Source organism: Gorilla gorilla, chromosome 16, assembly GCF_029281585.2.
Source record: "Gorilla gorilla gorilla isolate KB3781 chromosome 16, NHGRI_mGorGor1-v2.1_pri, whole genome shotgun sequence".
NCBI lineage: Eukaryota > Metazoa > Chordata > Mammalia > Primates > Hominidae > Gorilla > Gorilla gorilla.
This window is the reverse complement of record NC_073240.2, coordinates 25,659,793-25,682,087: the sequence shown is the minus strand read 5'-3', so window position 1 is coordinate 25,682,087 and position 22,295 is coordinate 25,659,793. Positions and strand designations below refer to the sequence as shown.

The window sequence follows — 22,295 nt, the reverse complement described above, 5'->3', positions numbered from 1 at the left end:
CCTCAACATAGTATCAACTCTCCATAACCAAGTCACAGTTTGCAGGAAGTTGATCACCTTCTCCTTCCACAGGATACTACACTGGTCCATGGCATTGACAACATTATGCAGATTTAAACTAGTGGATGTGCAGTAACAAGTACTCTGAACACTTATAAGGTATTTTCATTTCAGATAGTGGGAAATTCTATAACTAGACCTCTTTTACCAAAAGCAAAAAGCAAACAAACAAACAAAAAGGTATTAATGTCCCTATGCCAGAATAAGGGACTACAAGAAAACATGTAAATTGACTTCCACAAGGATAAAAGCCAGAGAAGGCAAGCAAATATTTCCTGAGTTAGACTCTCCCCATGAAGCCATGAAGAGCCCTGTGACACCTGGTCTTCCCTGAGACCCAAAGCCTCTTTGACACCAGCAGTCTCTGTAGTGGGCACACTGGCTCCCTAGCAGTAATTCCCCTGGGAAGTCTTCTTAAAAAGCAGAGGATATCCAGGATGGTTTGAAAATTCTCACGGCAACTATTTTTTCAAAAATCCATAGCTATCCAGGTAGTTAAGGAGGCCCATGAGAGCTCACATTATGGTAGATAACCCTGTACGATTGGCTCCTTCAAATGATGACCACTCCCAGCCTTGGAGACAGTGCAGCAAGTGACCCACAGTTGCTCTCTCTGCCACACTAACAGTCCCCATAACAGATCACCCTCAAGGCCTCATGTTAAGGAGTACAATTTAGGGGAATTTACCCTGGCAAGGACTGGCAAACACACTTTACGGTCATGCTCCAGACTCCCGGGAACTTTAGATACCTTCTAGATGTGGTTGTTATCTTCCCAGGATGGATAAAGGCGTTCAACTCGCTCTGATACCACCTTGGAGGTATCATGCCATCTCTTAAAGGATATTTTCCTAGGTTTGGGCTGCCTAAAACCATGCAGTGGACAAGTTGTTTTTTTTTTTTTTTTTTTTTTGAGATGGAGTCTCATCCTGTTGCCCAGGCTGGAGCGCAATGGTGTGATCTCAGCTCACTGCAACCTCTCCCTCCCAGGTTCAACCAATTCTCCTGCCTCAGCCTCCAGAGTAGCTGGGATTACAGGTGCGCACCACCACGCCTGGCTGTTTTTTTGTATTTTTTAGTGGAGATGGAGTTTCACCATGTTGGCCAGGCTGGTCTGAAACCCCTGACCTTATGATCCGCCTGCCTTGGTCTCCCAAAGTGCTGGCATGAGCCAGCTTTGGCCTCCCAAAGTACAGGCATGAGCCACCGTGCCTGACCAGTGGGAGAGCTTTTATATCTTAAATCACTCAAAAGGTAGCCCAAGACCTAGAAATCCCCTGAAAACTCCACACAGCAAGGAGACCCCAGTCCTCAGGAGAAGCAGAAAAAGCCACTTAAAGCTTAAAGAGAACGTTGGCTAAACTGTGCTGGGAAACAGAGGAAAGCTGGCTCACTCTCTTACCATAGCTCTTCTGGACTCTAATCATCCGGCGGATGTGATCATGCATTCTCTGACAGTAGTCAGCCTCTTTTCCCAGGCACCTATGTCATCAGTCACCGGGCTTATGAATAAAGTGGCCACTGTGGTAGGGACTGAGGTTTTGCATACGCACAGCAACCTGGAATTCCATTCACCATGGCCAACCAGGTTACAGACCCCTCTGAGTGTTCCAACTGTCAGCAGCAGAAACTAACACCGAGCCCCTATATGGCACCATTCCCCAGGAAGATCTGCCAATTTCCTTGTGGTAGGTTGATTACATTGGGCAGCTTTCATCAGGGAAGGGGCAGCATTTTGTTCTTCCTGGAATAGTAAGACAGTTACTCCATCTATAAATTTTACTTCCTTGCATGCAAGTATTCTGTGGAAACTACCATCCGTGGACTTAATGCCTATCTACCATCATGGTATTCCACACAGCATTGCTTCTGAACAAGGAACTCACTTCACAGACAAAGAAGGGCAGAAACCAGTTCATGCTCAGAAACTTCAGTGAATTCACCATGTTCCCTATAATCCTGAAGCAACTCACTTGAAACAAGGGTGAAATGACCTTTGGGAGTTACAGTTCCAGCACCTGCTAGATGACAATACTGTTTAACTGTGGGGCAAGGTTCTCTAGAAGGCTGTATATGCTCTGAACCAGCATGCATTATATGGTGCCACTTCTCCCGAAGCAGTGTGGTCACAAACACTTCATCAATCTCTAAGGACTCCCAAATATTTCCTGTCTTCTAAACCCTCACAAGAATACAGGCTTTTACTAGTCTGCCTCTCCAAGATTCTTTTAGCCTCTGCCCATCACCCAGTTTGAAAGACACTTTCATATTTTCAGGTATTCATTTTCAGCAACAGCCTACTTGTCATTACCAGTTTTCTGTATTAGTCCCTCCTTTGTTGCTTAAAACAGAATACAAAATATTGGGTAATTTATACGGAAAATAAATGTATTTCTTACACTTAAGGCATAAATGATGGCTTGGCAGCCTCCACAAATTTCGAAGTATTTTTTTTTTGACAGCCTGGGAGCCCTGAGAGAGAGTTGTCACAGGGCCAGATCCACTGCCGAGAGCCCCCAGTAGGACGATGCCAAACACAAATGTGGGGTTGGAGCTGCTGCAAAGAGTCCCCACCAGGGTAATGCCAAGTGAAGCCACAGCAGTGAAGTCACTACAGAGAGCTCCACATGGGTAATGCCTAGTGGTGCCAATACCAGGATCCCAGGATTGTGAAGTCACCTGTGGCATTCAATGCCTGCCTCGGAAAATTTCAACCAGCACAAGCACCCACCGGTGATTCACCAAGTAAAACCTTAGGGGTGACACTGCCTAGGGCTTGCCACTCCAACCCTTACCTCAGTGTGTTAAGGGGTAAAAATAAAAAGGCTTTCCATCATTAAGACGTAATGTTTGCCCTCCTGGACTTCAAATTTACTTAGGGGCTGTTACTGTTTTCTTTGTGTCTATTTCTCTCTTATAGAATGGGAATGTGTACATTATGTTTATCCTGAAATCACCTTTGAAAAAATTCTAACAGTGAGAAAATTATGACTGTAAAAGAGAGATGACCTGACTGAATCCATCTTGCCTTTAATCTCCAAGCTTCCCTTGTTTGTTCCTGGACAAAGGGAACATTGACATTATAGCCTATCTTTGAAACAAAGATGACAGCCCTTCCTTGAAACAATTCCCTTAATTGCTTGGGGACCAGATCACCTTTGTAAAACCAACAAATTAACCACAAGATTAGAAAATATTGTTCAAGAGGCATACAGCCAGAGGCCATAACATTACTAACATCCCCAATTGCTCCTAGAGACAGCATTCATACTGTGAACCTAAGGGGCCTAGGATCCCTATAAGCCCACTGTTTGGGCTGGCCCTGCAGACTTGTCAGTTAACAAAATTTGCTACACCTCCCTGAAACAAAAAAGTTGAAGTTTCCCTCTTATCTTGTTTTATGTCCTTGAAAACTTGACTTCGTAACCATGTGAGGGTGCTGTCCCTTGTTCTCCCACATACAGAGGGTTGGAATTTCTGGATTCAGGTCAGGCAGCCAGTCTGAAAGAATACATGATAATGTCACAGCTAGCTTTAAGGATTCTCTTGAGCAGTTAAAATCCTTGAAGCTTGGAGCTGACTGACCTACATTATTTCTGACCAACAGCAACTGCCCCATGCTGTAGCTCAGTAACTAACGTTTTTCCCTTTTACTGCAGCAGCCTGGGTTTGATTCTCAGCTCAAGCAGTAAGCCCTTTCTAGTGTGATATTTGGAGACTGTTTGCCATTCATTCGATGATTTTCTTCTCCATGGACATCTTCTCACTTTCTGTCTTAAATTTTCCTTTCTAAGCTATCTTTGGGGAAATTCTCAATCTTGCAAAAACTGCTTGCCATCTCTGTGAGACACCTCATGCATCCATGATTAAGTCATAACCTTAGTTAGACTTATAAGTTTCTCATGGGCCGTTACCTTTGGAAAAGTTTAAAGCCAGAAATACTACCTATTTGTCTTGGCTAAAATCTATTAATAAAAGATTTCAGCAGATTTTCTTTTGAGAACTCTGTAATCAAAAATCAACTTGATTAAGGCATATTGAGCTACATGTGTACAGATACTATTTTAAAGCCTTTGCTCTCCCTCTGTAAAAGTTTCTCATTCAGTGGAATTCTTTCTGATCCTCCGTTTACTCCTGTCTGTTCCTCCTTCCTCTTGTATCTGACCTTTTTGACTTGCAGGGACCTGAAATTACTTTGCATTATGAAAAAAAATTAACCTTGATGTGTAATAGCTAGATAAAAAATATACTTTTTAAAATGACTAATGGTAGTCGCTTATAGTAAGTGATTATTACTACAGGGCGATACTCTTTTATTTGTACATTTAAATAAGAAAGGTGTGCTCTTATGGGCTGATTACAGAGTGGGCTGATGGGCGCTGGGTTTTCCAGCAGCCTTGGGGGAATGTCCTTACAATGAAACACACTGTGGAAGCATTGCACTGTGTCATGCCATATTGTTTGCCTCTTTAGGGGACCCAGGATTCGGTATAAAAATAAGATTCCTCATTTAGGGGAATCTGTTTTGCCTTCCACCTCTGCCTGATTACTAGGCCCTAGAAACTGTATGCTTTCCTGGTTCTGTTCCTTAAAAGGTTCCACCCCAAAGGCAATAATCCCATTTAAAAACTTAACAACTTTAAGAAAATCTCCACATGTAAGAGTGTCTGCTTTTCTTGGCCATCCTGACTGAACTTTTACCCCCACATTTTTCCTTGCTTTAGATAAAATATAAATTCTCTATAATTATTTCACCTAAGAATTATCCCTTTAAAATAAAAGTTTGGAACTGCCTGGTTAAAAACTTTTTAGGGCAGGGAACAGGTAATCAAGAGACTGATGATCTAAAATGAAAAAGAAAAACTTAAAAAACTGACAAATGAAGAATCCATATAACTCTACCAGATCTGCTTCTCTATGTCTGTGTATTTATATACTTCATATATGTAATATTTTGCTAACAAACTATATAAAAGAGATCTAATTAATTGGCATATATATATATGCACTTAAATAAAATATTTTATCAGAGAAAATTTAACTAAAATGCTTTTCGTTCACATGACTCTAATAATCTTTGAATAATAAAGATAGCTTTAAAGATTATTGGTACAATGAAATTATTTCTTCAACATTTAGACATTTGGTCTAAATTAGGCAGGTCAGATATTCTCTTTGCTGTTTTAAGGTTATAAATATCTATGACTTTTTGTAATTGTCCAACCTGCCTGCATTACAGCCAGCAGCTTCTAGGTAAAGCCTGGGGACATGTTGAGTTAGCCACGCCCCCGAGCTATGTTGGAAAGAATCAGACATTATCTTCACTTCCGTCCTGTGTCCTAGGCTCTGCACTTGGTACGAAATTAAAATTGCTTTCACTAAAAATAAAAGTTGTGAAGATTTAACATTGTAACACATGTGATTGACACTGCTGAGAAAAGATTTACATTCAAGGCATATAAAAATTATAAAATGTGTTTTTGTAAAAAGTTATAAAAAGACCTGAAGATATTGTTTTTGTTTAAAAAAGTAATCTTGTCTAAATTAGAGGTTTTACAAATTGTCTTAAGTTAAAAAATAATAGGACAAAACAGAAAGTTTAATCAAGTTATAAAAGGTTTGTAAAAGATTGGTCTAGTAAAGAAAGTTGTGTGTGTGAGTGTGAGCAACTTGCCAAAACTTGAAGCAGGTTACTTAGTTTTTCTAAAGAATTATCATTAATGTAAAAATCACAGTGATACAGGCCCAGAATCTGCACCCTTATGTGTGATCAACAGAGTTTCCATGGAGCACTAATCAGTTGTTTAGTAGAAAATTGTAAACAGTATGCTCAAACTGATTTAAATTGGATAGATATGTTTATAAGGTTTTATGTAGAAACTGGGTTTGACATTAATAAAACACTAATGCAAAGGTAAAATTTGGTTTTTCTTTAAACAAGATTTTTGTATAATACTGAGGGATAATAAATATTTGTATTTGTCTTTTAAATAAACTGAAAAAGTAGGGGAGAGAGAAGACACAGATTCAGATGGCCTCATGCGGTCGTTACTTGGTCCTGTTGTTTGGGAGCTGAGTCTCCTCTCTACCAACGAATAAAGGCATTTGCCTTTTTAAATTTTTGAGCTATCTTTTTGGCTAAACAAATGATTTGTGGTTATCTGGGATTCTATTTTGTGATTTGAACTGTTTCAAACCTTTAATATTTGCACACATTGAAAAATAAAATTATAAACTAAGAATTTTTATTTTAACTCATTAGCCTTTTAAGTATTAGGTCCCCTGAAATCCAAAAGAGATATATTTGGCTTATTTGGTATATTAACCTACAGAAAACATTGTCAAATACAAAATCATGTTTAACTTTCTTTGGGTTATATTTATACAAATATGTTATTAGTATGTATTCCAAAATTATATGGTTCCTATAATTCTAATATGTCTTAGTATATGTTATCAGTAATAATTATGATTATTATGCTGAATTGTTATGTGCCACAGAAATGACCAGATTTCTTTGTCAATTGTGTCTTTAACAATGGCCTCGTTGGACACAGTGACTCATGCCTGTAATGTCCTCACTGGGCACGGTGGCTCATACCTGCAATCCTAGAACTTTAGGAGGCTAAGTTGGGAGGACTGTTTGAGCTCAGGTGTTTGAGATCAGCCTGAGCAAGATAGTGAGACCTTATCTCCACAAAAAAAATCAAAAAATTAGTTGGATGTGGTAGCACTTGCATGCAGTCCCAGCTCCTCTGGAGGCTGCAGAAAGAGGATCGCTTGATCCCAGGAAGGTGAGGCTACAGTGAGCCATAATTGTGCCACTGCACTCCAGCCTGGTGGCTTGAGACCCTGTCTCAAAAAAATCAAAGTAAAATTATTAAAACAATGACTGTCCTGAGATTATTGTCATCCACAGATTATTGTGGTCTTTTCTTTAACTAGTCAAAAGTGTTTGCTCTTTGAAATGTTCTCTTGAATACAGGTTTCTGATAACTAAAGATTGTGGCATTGAAATAGGAAAAACAAAACAAAACAAAACAAACAAACTTTCAGGACTCTCAGAGATAGCTGGTATGTTTATGAGGACTGCAGGCCCAATGTCAGACAAAGTTCACTGCATGGACTGAACTAATACAAGACCACAATAATCGTTTTATGACTTGTTGCTTGAAATGTTGCTGATCCTTTTTGTTGTTTTTCAGAGTCAAGACCACATTTTTCTTTTCAGCTATTTACAACTTTTCATGACTGAGTAAAGTATATTCCTGTGAACAAAAGATGAAGGATATTTCATTTTCTCTTCTTGATTTCTCCAGAATTTGAAAACTATTTATGAGTATTCTATACTATGGAAATATAGTTATTGACATAAGTACAATAAGAATCCGATTTCTTTTGTAACAGAACACAATTGGAGACACTGATTATTTTATCAAAGACATGGTTATTTTACCAGTGGAATGGCCTACTTTCGGATACAAACAGACAGGCTTGAGGAATTAAAGTTGACTAACAAAAATCATAAAAGCCGCTTAAGAAAGTGACCTCATAACTGCCTACACAGGCCTTGTACAGGGTTCTTGACCTGTGGTTAGTAAAAAAATGTCACATTCTGACAGGCCTATGATTCCCAAATTATCTTTGGAGCTGAAGAAGAGAGAATTTCAAGCAATCTGTACAAGTATTTGCAGGCACAGATACATCCCTTCAAGGCTTTAAAAAAGTCCAATCTGAGATTCCTTAGGGAACAAAGTTCCAGCAAACCCAATATAGAAAGAGCTAATATGGCAAATAATTATTCTTGCTGAAGTTCATGCAAATAATCAGGCTAAGTATAATAATACCAAAACTTATTTTGCAAATAAATATGACCTACTATGATACGTCTTAAATAAAAATGAGAACTAGAGAGCGAAACATTGTATTTCAGAAAAATACTATAGCACACCTGTTGTTAGATTCTAGTCTTGTCCATTGTTTTAGAGCTTTTTATTGTTTTCTGCATTTTGTACTGAATCCTGAAATCTCCCAGAGCTAAAGTCCTCAAACTAACACATTCACGTTTTTCTTCCACTTTTCTGACCTGGACTCAATGAAATGGCTACGACCTTCTTCCTGAGGCCCCGCAGGCTGAAGCTTATCCCTTGAGATACAGATGGGAAATATGTGAGATTGTCATCACTATCCTCCTTTGCAACTTAAAAATGCTTTGAATCTAACATCTGGAGGCACTGTGCCCAATATCAATCTTTGTTATTATTTTCTATTTCCATACCAATGCCTGTTATTAAAAATATTTTTTGCCTTAATCACGTAAGGGGGCCTAGTTCATTTGCAGTGATGCCTCCTGGAATGAAACACTGCTAGGATCTATTCTGAGGACTAGGAAACTAACTAAAAAGATATGAGATGGTATATTTAAATTTGCTCTTTCCTGTTTATTCAAATTTGTCTTTCTAACAGTCTCTGACCCAAATCTCTCTTGACTATTGACCCCATGTCTGACTGGTTCTTGGGGCTATTCACCCGAATCACTCAGGGATTTAGACAAATTATATAAGGACTTCTGAAGCTAGGACTTCTGCTCCTTACATTAGGACTCATTATCCTATAGTCAGCTGTTCACTTAAGTGCTGTACTAAAACTGTGGATGAGAGCACTAACGTCTTGGTCATGCAAGCCTAGGAACCCCAACCAGGCACCTGTGAATACATGCAGGCGGCTGCAAAGCAGTTTCATTCCATTTACTCTGGGGCCAAACCCTATCTCAAGTATACCCCTTGTCAGCAGGAAGAAGTTAGAATGGTCTTTGGCCTTTTCCCAACTCTGTACCTCACCCCTTAAGAATAAGATGCAATGATACTTGGAAGGGGAAATTGAAATCACATTTGCAAAAACAGTAACAGTAAGAAAATTATGATAGGGAGAGAGATATGACCTAAGAGACTTCATCTTGCATTTAACCTCCAAGCAGCCCTTGCTTATTCCTGGGTAAAAACAAAACTAACTTTGGGAGAAATTTACTTTGTAGCTGAACTTTGAAACTAAGATAATAACAGCTCCTCCCTGAAACAAAACCCCTCATTGTTTGGGGACAACATCAACTTTGTAAAACTAACAAATTAACCACAATATTAGAAAGTATGGCCCAGAAGTCATACCATCAGAGGCCACAAGATTAATAACCTCCCTGATTGCTCCTATCAATAACATTACTATTGTAAAACCTAAGATTGGTGTTTGAGGTATTTTTCATAACTTGCATCCTGACAGGTCAGCGGGTGCCACCCAAACCAGTAAACAGGCTCATCTGGATACGTGGCCCACGCCCAGGAGCTGAGTCAGCAAAGAAGATGGCTTTGACTTCCTAAGATTTCATCCCTGACCCAACCAATCAGCATGTCTCTTTCTCTAACCCCCTGCCCACAAAACTATCTATAAAAACTCTAGCCTCTGAATATTTGGGGAAGAAGTTTTGATTAATAAGAAAACTCTGCTCTCTCCTTTAGCCAGCTCTACATGTATAAAATTTTCTCTACAGCAATTCCCCTATCTTGGTAAAGTGGCTCTATCTGGGCAGCAGCCAACATGAACCCATCGGCCATTAACAACCCAACTGCTGAATTTTGTATGAAGATAACTTGTTTTGATTTCATGGGCTGACAGAGGAGACTTCAGATTTGGGAACTTTCTGTTGGTGCTGGAATAATTTAAGCCTTTGAACTATAGGAATGAAATAAACTTTTTGTAAGTGACAGGGCATGATTTTTAGAGTCAGAAGTGGAGTCCTGTGGTTGGAATATTGCTTCCCTCCCAAATTTATGCTGAAATTTAATCCCTACCATGGTAGTTTTGAATTGTGAGACCTTTAAAAGGTGATTGGATCATGAAGAGTTTGACCCATAAATGAATTAATCCTTTCATGGATTAATAAATTAATATTTAAAAATTAATAGCCTATTATGAGAGAAGAGTGACTTACAGGAAGGGAGACATGATGTTGCATGTCAGCAAGCTCTACTCCATTGCCATACGATACCCTGTAGGCTTCAGAACTCTTCACAGAGTCCCAACCAGCAACATGATCTCACCACATACAACCTCTCAACCTTAGACTTTTCAGCCTCCATAACTGTATGAAATACATGTGTTTTCTTTATCAACTACTCAGTTTCAGATGAGTTCATGTCCTTTGTAGGGACATGGATGAAATTGGAAACCATCATTCTCAGTAAACTATCGCAAGAACAAAAAACCAAACACCGCATATTCTCACTCATAGGTGGGAATTGAAGAATGAGATCACATGGACACAGGAAGGGGAATATCACACTCTGGGGACTGTTGTGGGGTGGGGGGAGGGGGGAGGGATAGCATTGGGAGATATACCTAATGCTAGATGACGAGTTAGTGGGTGCAGCGCACCAGCATGGCACATGTATACATATGTAACTAACCTGCACAATGTGCACATGTACCCTAAAACTTAAAGTATAATAATAAAAAAAAAAGGTATTCTGTTATAAGTAACAGAAAATGGACTTAAAAAGTCTTCGTATTACTATGCCCCGTTATTAAGTTCAATGGATTATTACAACCATTCCAGACAAGAATACAAATGCTCCAGATCTTTCAGGAATGAAGGTTTGCATTATCCTGCAAGGTAAAGACCCAGGACCAGCAGAGGGGCTTGCTGAAGACAAAGAGAATACAGAATGGGTAGCAGTAGAAGGGAGTTACAAATACCAGACAGGGCCAGGCGTGGTGCCTCAAGCCTGTAATCCCAGCACTTGGGGAGGCCAAGGCAGGCAGATCACCAGGTCAGGAGATCAAGACTACCCTGGCTAACACGGTGAAACCCCATCTCTACTAAAAATACAAAAAATTAGCCGGGCGTGGTGGCGGGCGCCTGTAGTCGCAGCTACTCAGGAGGCTGAGGCAGGAGAATGTGTGAACCTGGGAGGCGGAGCTTGCACTGAGCCAAGACCATGCCACTGCACTCCAGCCTGGGTGACAGAGCGAGACTCTTGTCTCAAAAATAAAAATAAAAATAAAAAAGTAAATAAATAAATACATACATAACCAGACAGGACTAGGTGACCAGTTACAGAAACAAGGATTAAAATTGTCACTATTATTTCCTATCTACTTTGTTAAGAATACATTTGTGTGTTATATATAAATATATTAGGCAAATAACATTGTTTTTATTTCTCTCTTCTTCTTTTGTCACATAACACAATAATGTATTAACTTGATATTAGCAGTTAAGTGTTAGTAATTTAACATTTGTACTGAAGTTATGGGGTATCAGGAGAAGAGTAAACATCACCCACAAACTTCTACTACTCTTAAGAAAAATAGTATAGTGTGTTCCGGTTGCACACAGGATCATTGCATCATGTTATGTAGAACTATTGCTTTGTTATTGTCTGTATCTGAAGATTAGTTATGGCTTAAGGTGAGGCATATAGGTGCCAACTAGAAAGGTGCTGGACTTGTCATGGTTAATTTAAGGTGCTGACTGGATTACAGAATACCTAGAGAATTGGTAAACCATTACTTCTGGGTGTGTCTGCCAGGGTGTTTGCAGAGGAGACTGATGTATGAGTCAGGGAATTTAGTGGGAAAAATCCACCCTCAATGGGGGAAGGCAGCATACAATCTCCTTGGGGACTAAACAGAACCAAAAATGAAAAATTTTAAAAAAGTTTTCCTGTCTCTCTCCTGGAGAAAGTATACTCCTTTTCCTGCCCTTGGAAAACAGAACTCCATGATCTATGGCCTTCAAACTCCAGAACTTATACCAGTAAATGCCCTGGATTCTCAGGCCATTGGTCCCAAACTAAGAAGCACACCAAGAGCTTCTGTGATTCTGAAGACTTCAGCTTTGGAATGAGCCACCACGTTACAGCATCCAAGGTCCTTAAACTCGCAGATGGCTGTCTTGGGAATTGTCCATCTCTAGAATGTTACATGAGTAAATCCCCAAACAAAATGCCGTTCATCTAACTATTGTCTATCTATCTATCAACTCTCCATCTATGTATCTATCTATCTACCTACCTACCTATCTACCTCCCTGTAGTTCTGTCTCTCTGGAAAAAAAAAATGACAAATACACCCATAAAGACTTCAGCCAAATGGTACAATACTATGTCTTTCTCTAGCTGCTCCTGCACCACCCCTGCTGCTTATGAGTGTATGTCCTGGAGAGCTCTTCTCTTTCCAACAGCACTTCAAGGAATGCTGCCCTCTTCTTACTGGGATTGGTTAGTAATACATTACGCATGTCATTATACACATTTTGCTGAGTTGCCACCTCTGTATTTCACTTTATGAACACATATGGACATCACTTTTCTCCCACTTAGCACTCTCCTAAAGAGTGGTTATCTTGGTAGAATAAACTAGACACAGGTCAGACAGGAGCCACAGGGTGCCTTACAGTATAAACAAGTACTCTGTGAGAAGGATACCTGGATGTAAGCTGGACAGTTTGGCTTTAGGCCATTGACCAGGATAAGTAAGCATCCCATGAAAGGCAAAGCCAGTACCAAATCCTGAGTCATATTGGGCAAGGCTATAGGTTATAGCCACCATGCAGAGAGGCCTTAAAGCAAACAGAAGTAAAAATAAAACACATACTGTGAGACAATTTTATGAACTATGGTTCCAGGAATCCTAGGGAGGGAAACTAAAAATGGCAAGGCATTATTTGGAAGTTTGCACTGGAGTGGTGGCTCCCCAAAGATAGAGAAAAATCTCAGGTTGGGCGTGGTGGCTTACACCTGTAATCCCAGGACTTTAGGAGGCGGACCTGAGCAGATCACGAGGTCAGGAGATCGGGACCATCCTGGCTAACACCGTGAAACCCTGTCTCTACTAAAAACAAAACAAAAAATTAGCTGGGCGTGGTGGCAGGCACCTGTAGTCCCACCTGCTGGGGCGGCTGAGGCAGGAGAATGGCGTGACCCTGGGAGGCGGAGCTTGCAGTGAGCTGAGGTCACGCCACTGCACTCCAGCCTGGGTGACAGAGCGACACTCCATCTCAAAAAAAAAAAAAAAAAATCTCTATCTAGAGGATTTCAGCCCTAGTCATAGAAATATAAACAACGACCTCTGTAACTTATTTATTTATTTATTTAATGGGGTTTAACTACGTTGCCCAGGCTGGAATGCACTGGTTATTCACTAACACAATCATAGTACACTACATAGCCTCAAACTCCTGGTGTCACATGATCATCCTACCCACCCTCCCTAGCAGTTGGGACTGACTACAGATGTGTGCCACCACACTTGCACAGATAAAATTTTAAATCAAGAAAGTTGCATTTCTTTTTCTTCTTTCCCATAGTCATTCTAATCATGTGAAGAATGATCATACAAATCATTTTATGATTAGTTACTGCAGATGTAGATGCATTATAGCTTCCACACAATCTTTTATGCTGTCCACTTCTTACTTGGATCAACTTTATTTTTGGATACTTGAGAAGAAGAATGGGCTTTTGTGTTCCCTGAAGAATAAAATAGAAACTCATCTGATTTATATTTTATAACCTTACTGCATTTGTAACATGAGATTTAGTTCCATGAAGGCTCAATTAAGTTAACAGGAAGACCTGATCTCAAATATATGAGCCATGTCTACACTTCTACTTATTTTGAAATAATTTTAGATTAACAGAGAGTTGTTAAAATCTTACATAAAGTTGTATATAGCCTTCAATTTCCTGTTATATTAGTATCATACACATAACCATAGACTATCTATGAAAACTCAGAAACTGATAAAGGCACAAAACTATTAACTAAACTACTGATTGTCTTCATATTTTACCAGGTTTTCCACTAATGCCATTTTTCCTTTTCTTGGATCTAATCAAGGATAACATATTATGTTTACCATCAAGTGTATTATTGTTTATTGCAGCATAGCCAATTACCATGTAGCTTAGTGGCTCAAAAGCACACACAAATTACTCACAGTTTCTCTGGGTCAAGAATCCAGATATAGATGATGGCCAAGGCTGAGGTCTCACCTGAAGGATCAGCTGGGGAGGAATCATATTCTAAGTTCACATGATTGACCAGGTTGAGAAGACTTCACTGATGAATTATTTGAAACCTTTAAAATATCAACAGCAATTTTTTTACTAACTGTTCTCCAAAAAAATAAAATAATAGAGAAGAGATCACTGTGCAATACATTCTATGAGGGTTTCCTCTGAGGCCACAACCAAACAAACGCAGTCCAAACAAGGAGAACTATAAACTAATATGCTTTATGGGCACCCAGGCAATAATTCTCAAGGAAATAGTCTGAACACAAACCAGGATTGTAAAACAGAATTAAACACTAATTTATTTATTTATTTACTCAGGGTCACAAGTTTGGTAAATTATATAAGATTAGTGTAATAACTATATTAATATAATAAATGACAAAATTTTCATTATCACATCTAAATATATGGAATAAGCACTTTCCAATTCAAAAACCCACTCACAGTAAAAACACTAAACAAATTTTGCAGAAAGGGAATGTTCTTACCTAACACAGGCACCCATGAAAAATTCACATGACAACACATGGTATCAAGTAGGTCTCAGTAATTTTCCCAAAATTACAAACACAAAAGGTTATCTATTCCCACTAATTCAACTAAATATGCTTGAGGATGTAATTTATAAAATTAGGCTAGAAAAATAAATATAAGACTTCCAAATTGAAAGGGAAGAAGTCAAACATCTATTGGCCAGTGACATAATCTAATGTATAGAAAATCCTAAAAAATCCACTAAAATAAGGTTGGAACAAAAAAAAAATTCAGTCATGATCAATGTAATAAATTGCATTCTTATACAATAGAAACTAATCAAATAACAAAACAGAAAACAATTTCATTTAACATGGCATCAAAAAGGAAATATATTTGAAAATAAACCTAATATAACTGCAAGATATATATACTAAAAATTAGAAATGATATTGAAGTATTAAAGAAATCCTAAATAAATGCCTAAAAGAGTTAGCATAATATACTATATGAACTAGATTTTCATTGATCAGAAAGCTATTAAGTATTAACCAACATGATTATACTTTCTAAATGCATCTTCAGATTCAATACAAGCCCTACTAAAATTCTAACTTTAATTTTTTTCATTTTTAGCAATTCTTGGACCACTGATTCTAGAACACACAGAAAAATGCAATTGATCTAGAATAGCCCAAAGAATGTTAAATATTTTTTACAGAAACACAAATGACATTTATAGAAGGTCTGTCCATAGGGCAATGGGGCATAATTCCCCACTTTTTATGTATGTGCTCTGCATACTGATGTTTTTTCCAAAAGGAACAACATGAAAAGGGGAATAATATTAATTTTATTGTTGCAGGAAGTCAGGGACCCCAAACGGAGGGACCAGCTGAAGCCATGGCAGAAGAACATAAATTGTGAAGATTTCATGGACATATATTAGTTCCCCAAATTAAGACTTTTGTAATTTCTTGTGCCTGTCTTTACTGCAATCTCTGAACGTAAGTTGTGAAGATTTCATGGACACTTATCACTTCCCCAATCAATACCCTTGTGATTTCCTATGCCTGTCTTTACTTTAATCTCTTAATCCCGTCATCTTTGTAAGCTGAGGAGGATGTATGTCACATCAGGACCCTGTGATGATTGTGTCAACTACACAAATTGTTTATAGAGCATGTGTGTTTGAACAATATGAAATCTGGGCACCTTGAAAAAAGAACAGGATAACAGTAATATTCAGGGAACAAGAGAGATAAGCTTAAACTCTGACTGCCGGTGAGCCAGGTGGAACAGAGCCATGTTACTCTTCTTTCAAAAGCCAATAGGAGAAATATCGCCGAATTCTTTTTCTCAGGAAGGAACATCCCTGAGAGAGAGAATGCGTCCCTGAGGGGAGGCCTCTAAAATGGCCACTTTGAGGGCAGCTGTCTTTTACAGTCGTGGCTGTGGGATGAAATAAGCTCTGGTCTTCCGTAGTGCTCCCAGACTTAATAGGACAAGGAAATTCCCGCCTAATAAATTTTGGTCAGACCAGTTGTCTGCTCTCAAACCCTGTTTCCTGATAAGATGTTATCAATGACAATGCATGCCCAAAACTTCATTAGCAATTTTAATTTCACCCCAGTCCTGTGGTCCTGTGATCTTGCCCTGCCTCCATTTACCTTGTGATATCTTATTACCTTGTGAAGCATGTGATCTCTGTGACCCACACCCTATTCGTACACTCCCTCCCCTTTTGAAAATCACTAATAAAAACTTGCTGGTTTTATGGCTCAGGGGGCATCATGGAACCTGCCGACATGTGACGTCTCCCCCAGACACCCAGCTTTAAAATTTCTCTCTTTTGTACTCTGTCCCTTTATTTCTCAGACTGGCTGACACTTAGGGAAAACAGAAAAGAACCTATGTGAAATATTGGGGGTGAATTTTGCCCGATATTATAGAGGACAAAACTGAGCTAAACTACCTCATCCATGTGATCAAATAACATTAACGATGGCAAAGCAGCTGGGCACATTGGCTCACACCTATAATCCCAGCACTTTGGGAGCCTGAGGTGAGAGGATCACTTGGGGCCAAGACTTAGAGAGCAGCCTGGGCAATATAGTGAGACTCTGCCTCTACAAATGTAAAAGTAAAATTAAATCACCCAGATGTGGTGGCACATGCCTGTAGTCCCATCTACTCAAGAGGCTGAAGTGTAGGATCATTCAAGTCCAAGAGTTCCAGGCTGCAGCAAGCTTTGTTCATGCCACTGCACTCCGGCCTGAGCAACAGAGTGAGACCCCGTCTCAAAAAAAAAAAAAAAAAGTGATACAGCACGTTGACACTATGTACTTTTGTTATAATATCATGAGAATAAAAGTTTCCCTCTGTGGTTTTCCTCTGCTAAATCCACAACAGCCAACCAATCATTAGGAAAACACCAGAGACATCCCAAAGGAAGGATTTCAATGACATCAGAAATAAGGAAAATCTGAGAAACTGGCACATGATACCTAAATGTGATGTGGTGTCCTAGGCGGAATCCTAGAACAGAATATGGACATTAGGTGAAAACAGAACATCTGATTAATTGTGAATGTTGGTGAATGATAATGCATAATATTGGTTCATCAACTGTGACAAATGTCTCCAATGAATGTAAGAATTTATAATAGGGAAATTATGTGCTGAACATATATAAACACTCTGTATGTACTTCTAACTATACTGTAAATCCAAACTATTCTAACACAGATTTAAAAAATAAATAATATAAATATATATTTAAAAAATTAAGCTATTGAGCTTACTAAGCAGAACATTGTCAATCTCGTAGCGTCCCAGGTGTTCACCTCCCCATTCCCACCCTTCTTGTTACCGTGGTGAACATTACTATTATTTTAAATTTTCCTTTTCCCATTCGCAAATTTTTCTTTCTTAGTTTTGGTCTCTAAATTTGTATTTGTAAATAATGTCCTGTTTGCTGTTTCTTGTCTTCACAAATAGATAATTACATGTCTCTATCTATATTGCTCAGTAAAATTATGAGAAACATTCAGAGAAATCCAGATTTTGATACATTTTACAAAATATGTGACCTGCTTTCTCACAAAGTGAGGACTGAGAACCTGTCCCAGATTAAGCAAGACCTGATGTTGGCAGGTGAACTCTAAGATGGTGCAGAATGATCCTCACAGCTTAATTAGAATATCTAATCCTTTCCTTGTGACTTTGGGGAGAACCTGAAACTTGCTATGATACATCAGAAGACTACAACGTGATAGGATGTCACTTGGGTCATCATGTTACCGAAGATTATGATACCTGTCTTGCTGCAAGCTCTCTGTCATGGTGGCTTTGATGACACATTCTGCCATGGGAGAGAAGCCAACATGGGAAATAACTGCATGCAGCTTCTGGCCACAGACAGCAAAAAACCGAGGCTCCTTGTCCAGTATCCTGCCCTAGAGGTTGCAATTTATATTTACAACTAATCTAAGCTCCTTTCACATAAAAGTATACTGCATCAGAAGTAGTGTAACCATCTTATAAAAGAATAGTCCTATTTCTTCCTTTTTCCTGTATTTTTCCTTTTGTCCCTCTTTCCTTTCATTTTACTTATATGTATATATATATACACATATCTATATATATATCTTATGCTTATGAAAATATAATTGCATTAATGGTGCTTTTTTGTTGTTGTTGAAACAGTCTTGCTCATCAATTTACTCTTAATAAAATTACAATAAATTTTAATTTTCTATTCTATAATATACTTTTTTTGAAAACTTCTGAGATTCATATCTCAAACGTTTAATTGTTGTCTTGCTGCTATCAGCTTTTTCTCCCTTTGATGTGGCCTGGGATGATAACTCTATCCTTCAGCTTCTTGTCAGCTCCTGTAACTTTTCTCCTTACTTCTAAATGTTGTTGTGGCTGATGCTGAAATATTTTATCTTAGAGGTCTATAAAAGAAATGTTTTCCTCCAGGATAACCTGATTCTATGCTCTTGGGTTTTTTTGTTGTTGTTGTTTTTGGTGTGTCTAAATTTTCACTGTAATCAGGAAATTTATCATGCAGCTACTAAGAGTCATGTATTCCCCAGTTCTATTCAAAACCTTGTACACACTCTTCCCATGTTTGAATAAATTCAAGCACTTTTTATCTTAAGTTGTACTTCCAGATTATCTAAATGGGCTTTCTTCTAAGGAAAGGCAGTCACATTAAAAAAGGTTTTCCTTTGACTTTTTGGTAACTGGCTTAAGAAACAAGATTTTACATTTTATCAAGATAGTTCCTATGCTGCCTTTATTAAGTGTTTAATTGCTTTTTAAAATCTCCTGAAATTTGAAAGGGGTAAGGATTTTACACCCGTGTAACTTTTTCTATTGCCTTTAAAGTCTTTCAATGATCACTTTGGTTAAATGAATAACTATTGATTTACAAGGACCTGTGGTTCAGTTTTGATCAAATATTTTAAGCTTTTTCACATCTTTCACAGACATCTCCAAAATTGAATCCTAAATTAAGTCTCTGACTGATTGCTGGGGCTTATCAAAGCTAAAAAACATTAATCACTGTGAAGTGTGTCACCACCTCCAACACCCTGAAAAAGTTCTTATCAGGTGCTATGAACTAATCTTTATGGTGTTAAGGTACAAGGAATTGACTCCTGGATACATGTAGCTCCTCTAAAGAAGACACAGAATCCTGCCAGCATCTAACATCAAACTCAACTTAACCAAAGCCTCATCTTTAGACTCAAGCAAAGGCAATAATCAAAGTACACTGCTTTCATGCAACACAGGGACAGGCCTGTATTATACTTTATTTAATAATTTTGCTTCTATCTGAACTAGAAATATATGAAATGTAATTTATTCTGTGCCTTAATATTAACTAACTGAAATGTTTATCTACCTATAGGCTTCCTTTCCTGTCACTCATTCTTTTTTTTTTTGATATGGAGTCTAGCTCTCTTGCCCAGGCTGGAGTGCAGTGGCGCGATCTTGGCTCACTGCAATCTCTGCCTCCCAGGTTGTAGCAATTCCCCTGCCTCAGCCTCCCGAGTAGCTAGGACTACAGGAACACACCATCACACCCAGCTATTTTTTTTGCATTTTAGTAGAGACGGGGTTTTACCATGTTGGCCAGGATGGTCTCGATCTCCTGACCTCGTGATCCGCCTGTCTCAGTCCTGTCACTCTTAGGACAAAACAAGACTTATGGCATTTTTGATTAAAATGTTCTTAATTGTGAATATTTTGTTTTATTAATATATCCAGAATTTAAAACTGTTCAATTTCTCCAGACCCAGGGACTATCATGGAAGATACAAATGCATGAGATTGTAAGGGCCGGTTCTTGTGGAATAAAATTAATTCAGATCCCCCAAATAAAGGATGGGAATACAGATGCCTAAACAGCTAAATAAAATACTTATGTTTTCTATAGCTATAGTTCCTATAAGCCAAGATTACAACAGCTTAATGCGTAAAATTCAGAGAGAATTCAGTTATACAACCTTACCTTCTGACTTTTAGTGTTTGACTCTTACATTGCTTAAAAGGGGTTTCAAGGATTAATGGCTGCCTGCCGCATTCATTCCAGTCTGGCCTACAGACTGGAATTGGATATAATTGGATATAAGACTTTTGATTCTAAGTACCTTGGCCATAGTGGTATAAATAAATATACATAAATAAAAAAATAAATAAAAATACAAAAGTATTTTCTGATTACAGTACTCAATGTACACATTTTCTAATTGGTATTTTTTATATCTCTGAGAACTAAAACCAAATTTAATAATCACTCATCAAAAATAAGAAAAATTAATATCTAATAGAATAGGTGATCTGTACAATGAAATGTCATGTAGACATTTATGGAAGTGAAGTGGAAGGAATTATGGAGTCCAGCCATTGTTTAAATATTTGTATAAGGAGAAGATAAAGCAACATCATGAAGTTCACACCTGCACAGTTAAGAAGTGATTGCTCCTTCTATTCAGACGTGACTGCTACACAAATCAATGCCTTGTTAACCTTCCACTTGTACAGCAAACTAAGGCATATACAGGAAAGTTTCACCCATTTTTTTAAGCATAAGGATCTGAGCAAATTTTGCCTTGTGGCTTCCAGAACAGTTTCTGTCCTTCTCCTTTTCAACCAGAGATATTTCAGAGAAAATTTGCACAAAAACATAAAACAGAGAATATGTAATGTCTGTCTTTTCTAATAAAAGTGATATTCACATTCAATTTAGGAGAGAGAAATATGAGAAAAGATTAAAATAATTAAAAGTGTTCATTGAAAAATAATTGTGAATGCATTTTTAAAACAGAGAAATAAAGACCTTAAAAACACAACACAAAAATAAAAATTTGATTTTAGATGATGTTTATGACAACAAAAAAAGAAAAAAAATATACCCGAGTTAAACACATTTGCACAACAAATCATATCAAAACCAGGATAAATATTACAATGCAAGAAATAAAGTCTTAAGGTACCACTGGTCAGCCAACAGAATCAGTATTGAATAAACTCAGCCTTATTCAAAAGAACTGAATTCCCCACCTCACCAACAGAAAGGACAGGGAGCTGCTGCCCTTGTGCATGGAGACCCCAAACAGTGGCTCTGAGCTCAGAGGCTCCCATGTGGCTTTGACTTTGGTGGGCATGGTCTGGAGGAGAAACAACCTGTCACAGGGGCATCTACACCAGTGCAGGAGGTTACTATGGGTGCATGTCAAGGTTTTCAATACTACTGGCTGTTGCTGAAAGTATTTATACATAAAGTGGGGAGTGATGTTGGGGGATTGTCTAAGATTCACAAGGATATTAAGGGATTTAAGAGTCTACAGAAATGTTCTAAGTTCTAAAACAGCCGGGTGCAGTGGCTCACACCTGTAATCCCAGCACTTCAGGAGGCTGAGGTGGGTGGATTGCTTGAAATCGGGAATTCGAGATCAGCCTGGGCAACAAGGTGAAACCCCATCTCTACAAAAAATACAAAAAAAAAAAAGTTTAACTGGGCATGGAGTTGTGCACCTGTGATCCTAGCTACTTGGGAAAGTGAGGTGGAAGGATTGCTTGAGCCCAGAAGTCGAGGCTCCAGTGAGTCAAGATCTTGCCACTGCACTCCAGCCCAGGTGTAAGAGGGAGATCCTGTCTCAAAAAACAATTAAAATTTATTTTTTTTAAAAAGGTTCTAAACCTACAGCTTTACTCAAGGTACGGCTGAAAGTATTGGTGTAGGTGCAAGACATGCAGGTTGTTACATTTTTTACTTCATTATAGAGAAGTACCGTGGCTAAAGGAAGAGTCTCTGGGCCAGGCACAGTGGCTTACACCTGTAATCTTAGCACCCTGGGAAACAAAGCAGGGAGGATTGCTTGTGGCTAAGAGTTCTACACTAGCATGGGAAAAACAGGAAGACCTGGTCTCTACCAAAACAAACAAACAAAAATTAATTAACCAGGCATGGTGGCTTGTGCCTGTAGTCCTAGCTATTCAGGAGGCTGAGAGGGGAGCATCATTTGATCCCAGTAGTTCGAACACAGAATCTGCTCTATGATTGAGCCACTATACCCTCGCTGGACGACAGGATGAAATCTTCTCTCTCTCTTAAAAAAGAAAAAATACAAAACAATCTCTGGAGAAAAAATTATTGTTCTAAATAGA

The 22,295-nt window shown here is 38.5% G+C and overlaps 1 long non-coding RNA gene across 2 annotated transcripts in view; it reads right to left on the bottom strand.

Moving 5' to 3' along the window:
* The window catches only part of LOC134757230 (uncharacterized), a 58,449-nt gene that overhangs the window by 25,513 nt on the left and 10,641 nt on the right, over positions 1 to 22,295 (bottom strand). For both annotated transcript variants that reach the window (XR_010130932.1, XR_010130931.1), the window contains exon 2: positions 14,112 to 14,197. This is a non-coding gene — a long non-coding RNA (uncharacterized lncRNA). The remainder of the gene's footprint in view (positions 1 to 14,111; positions 14,198 to 22,295) is intronic.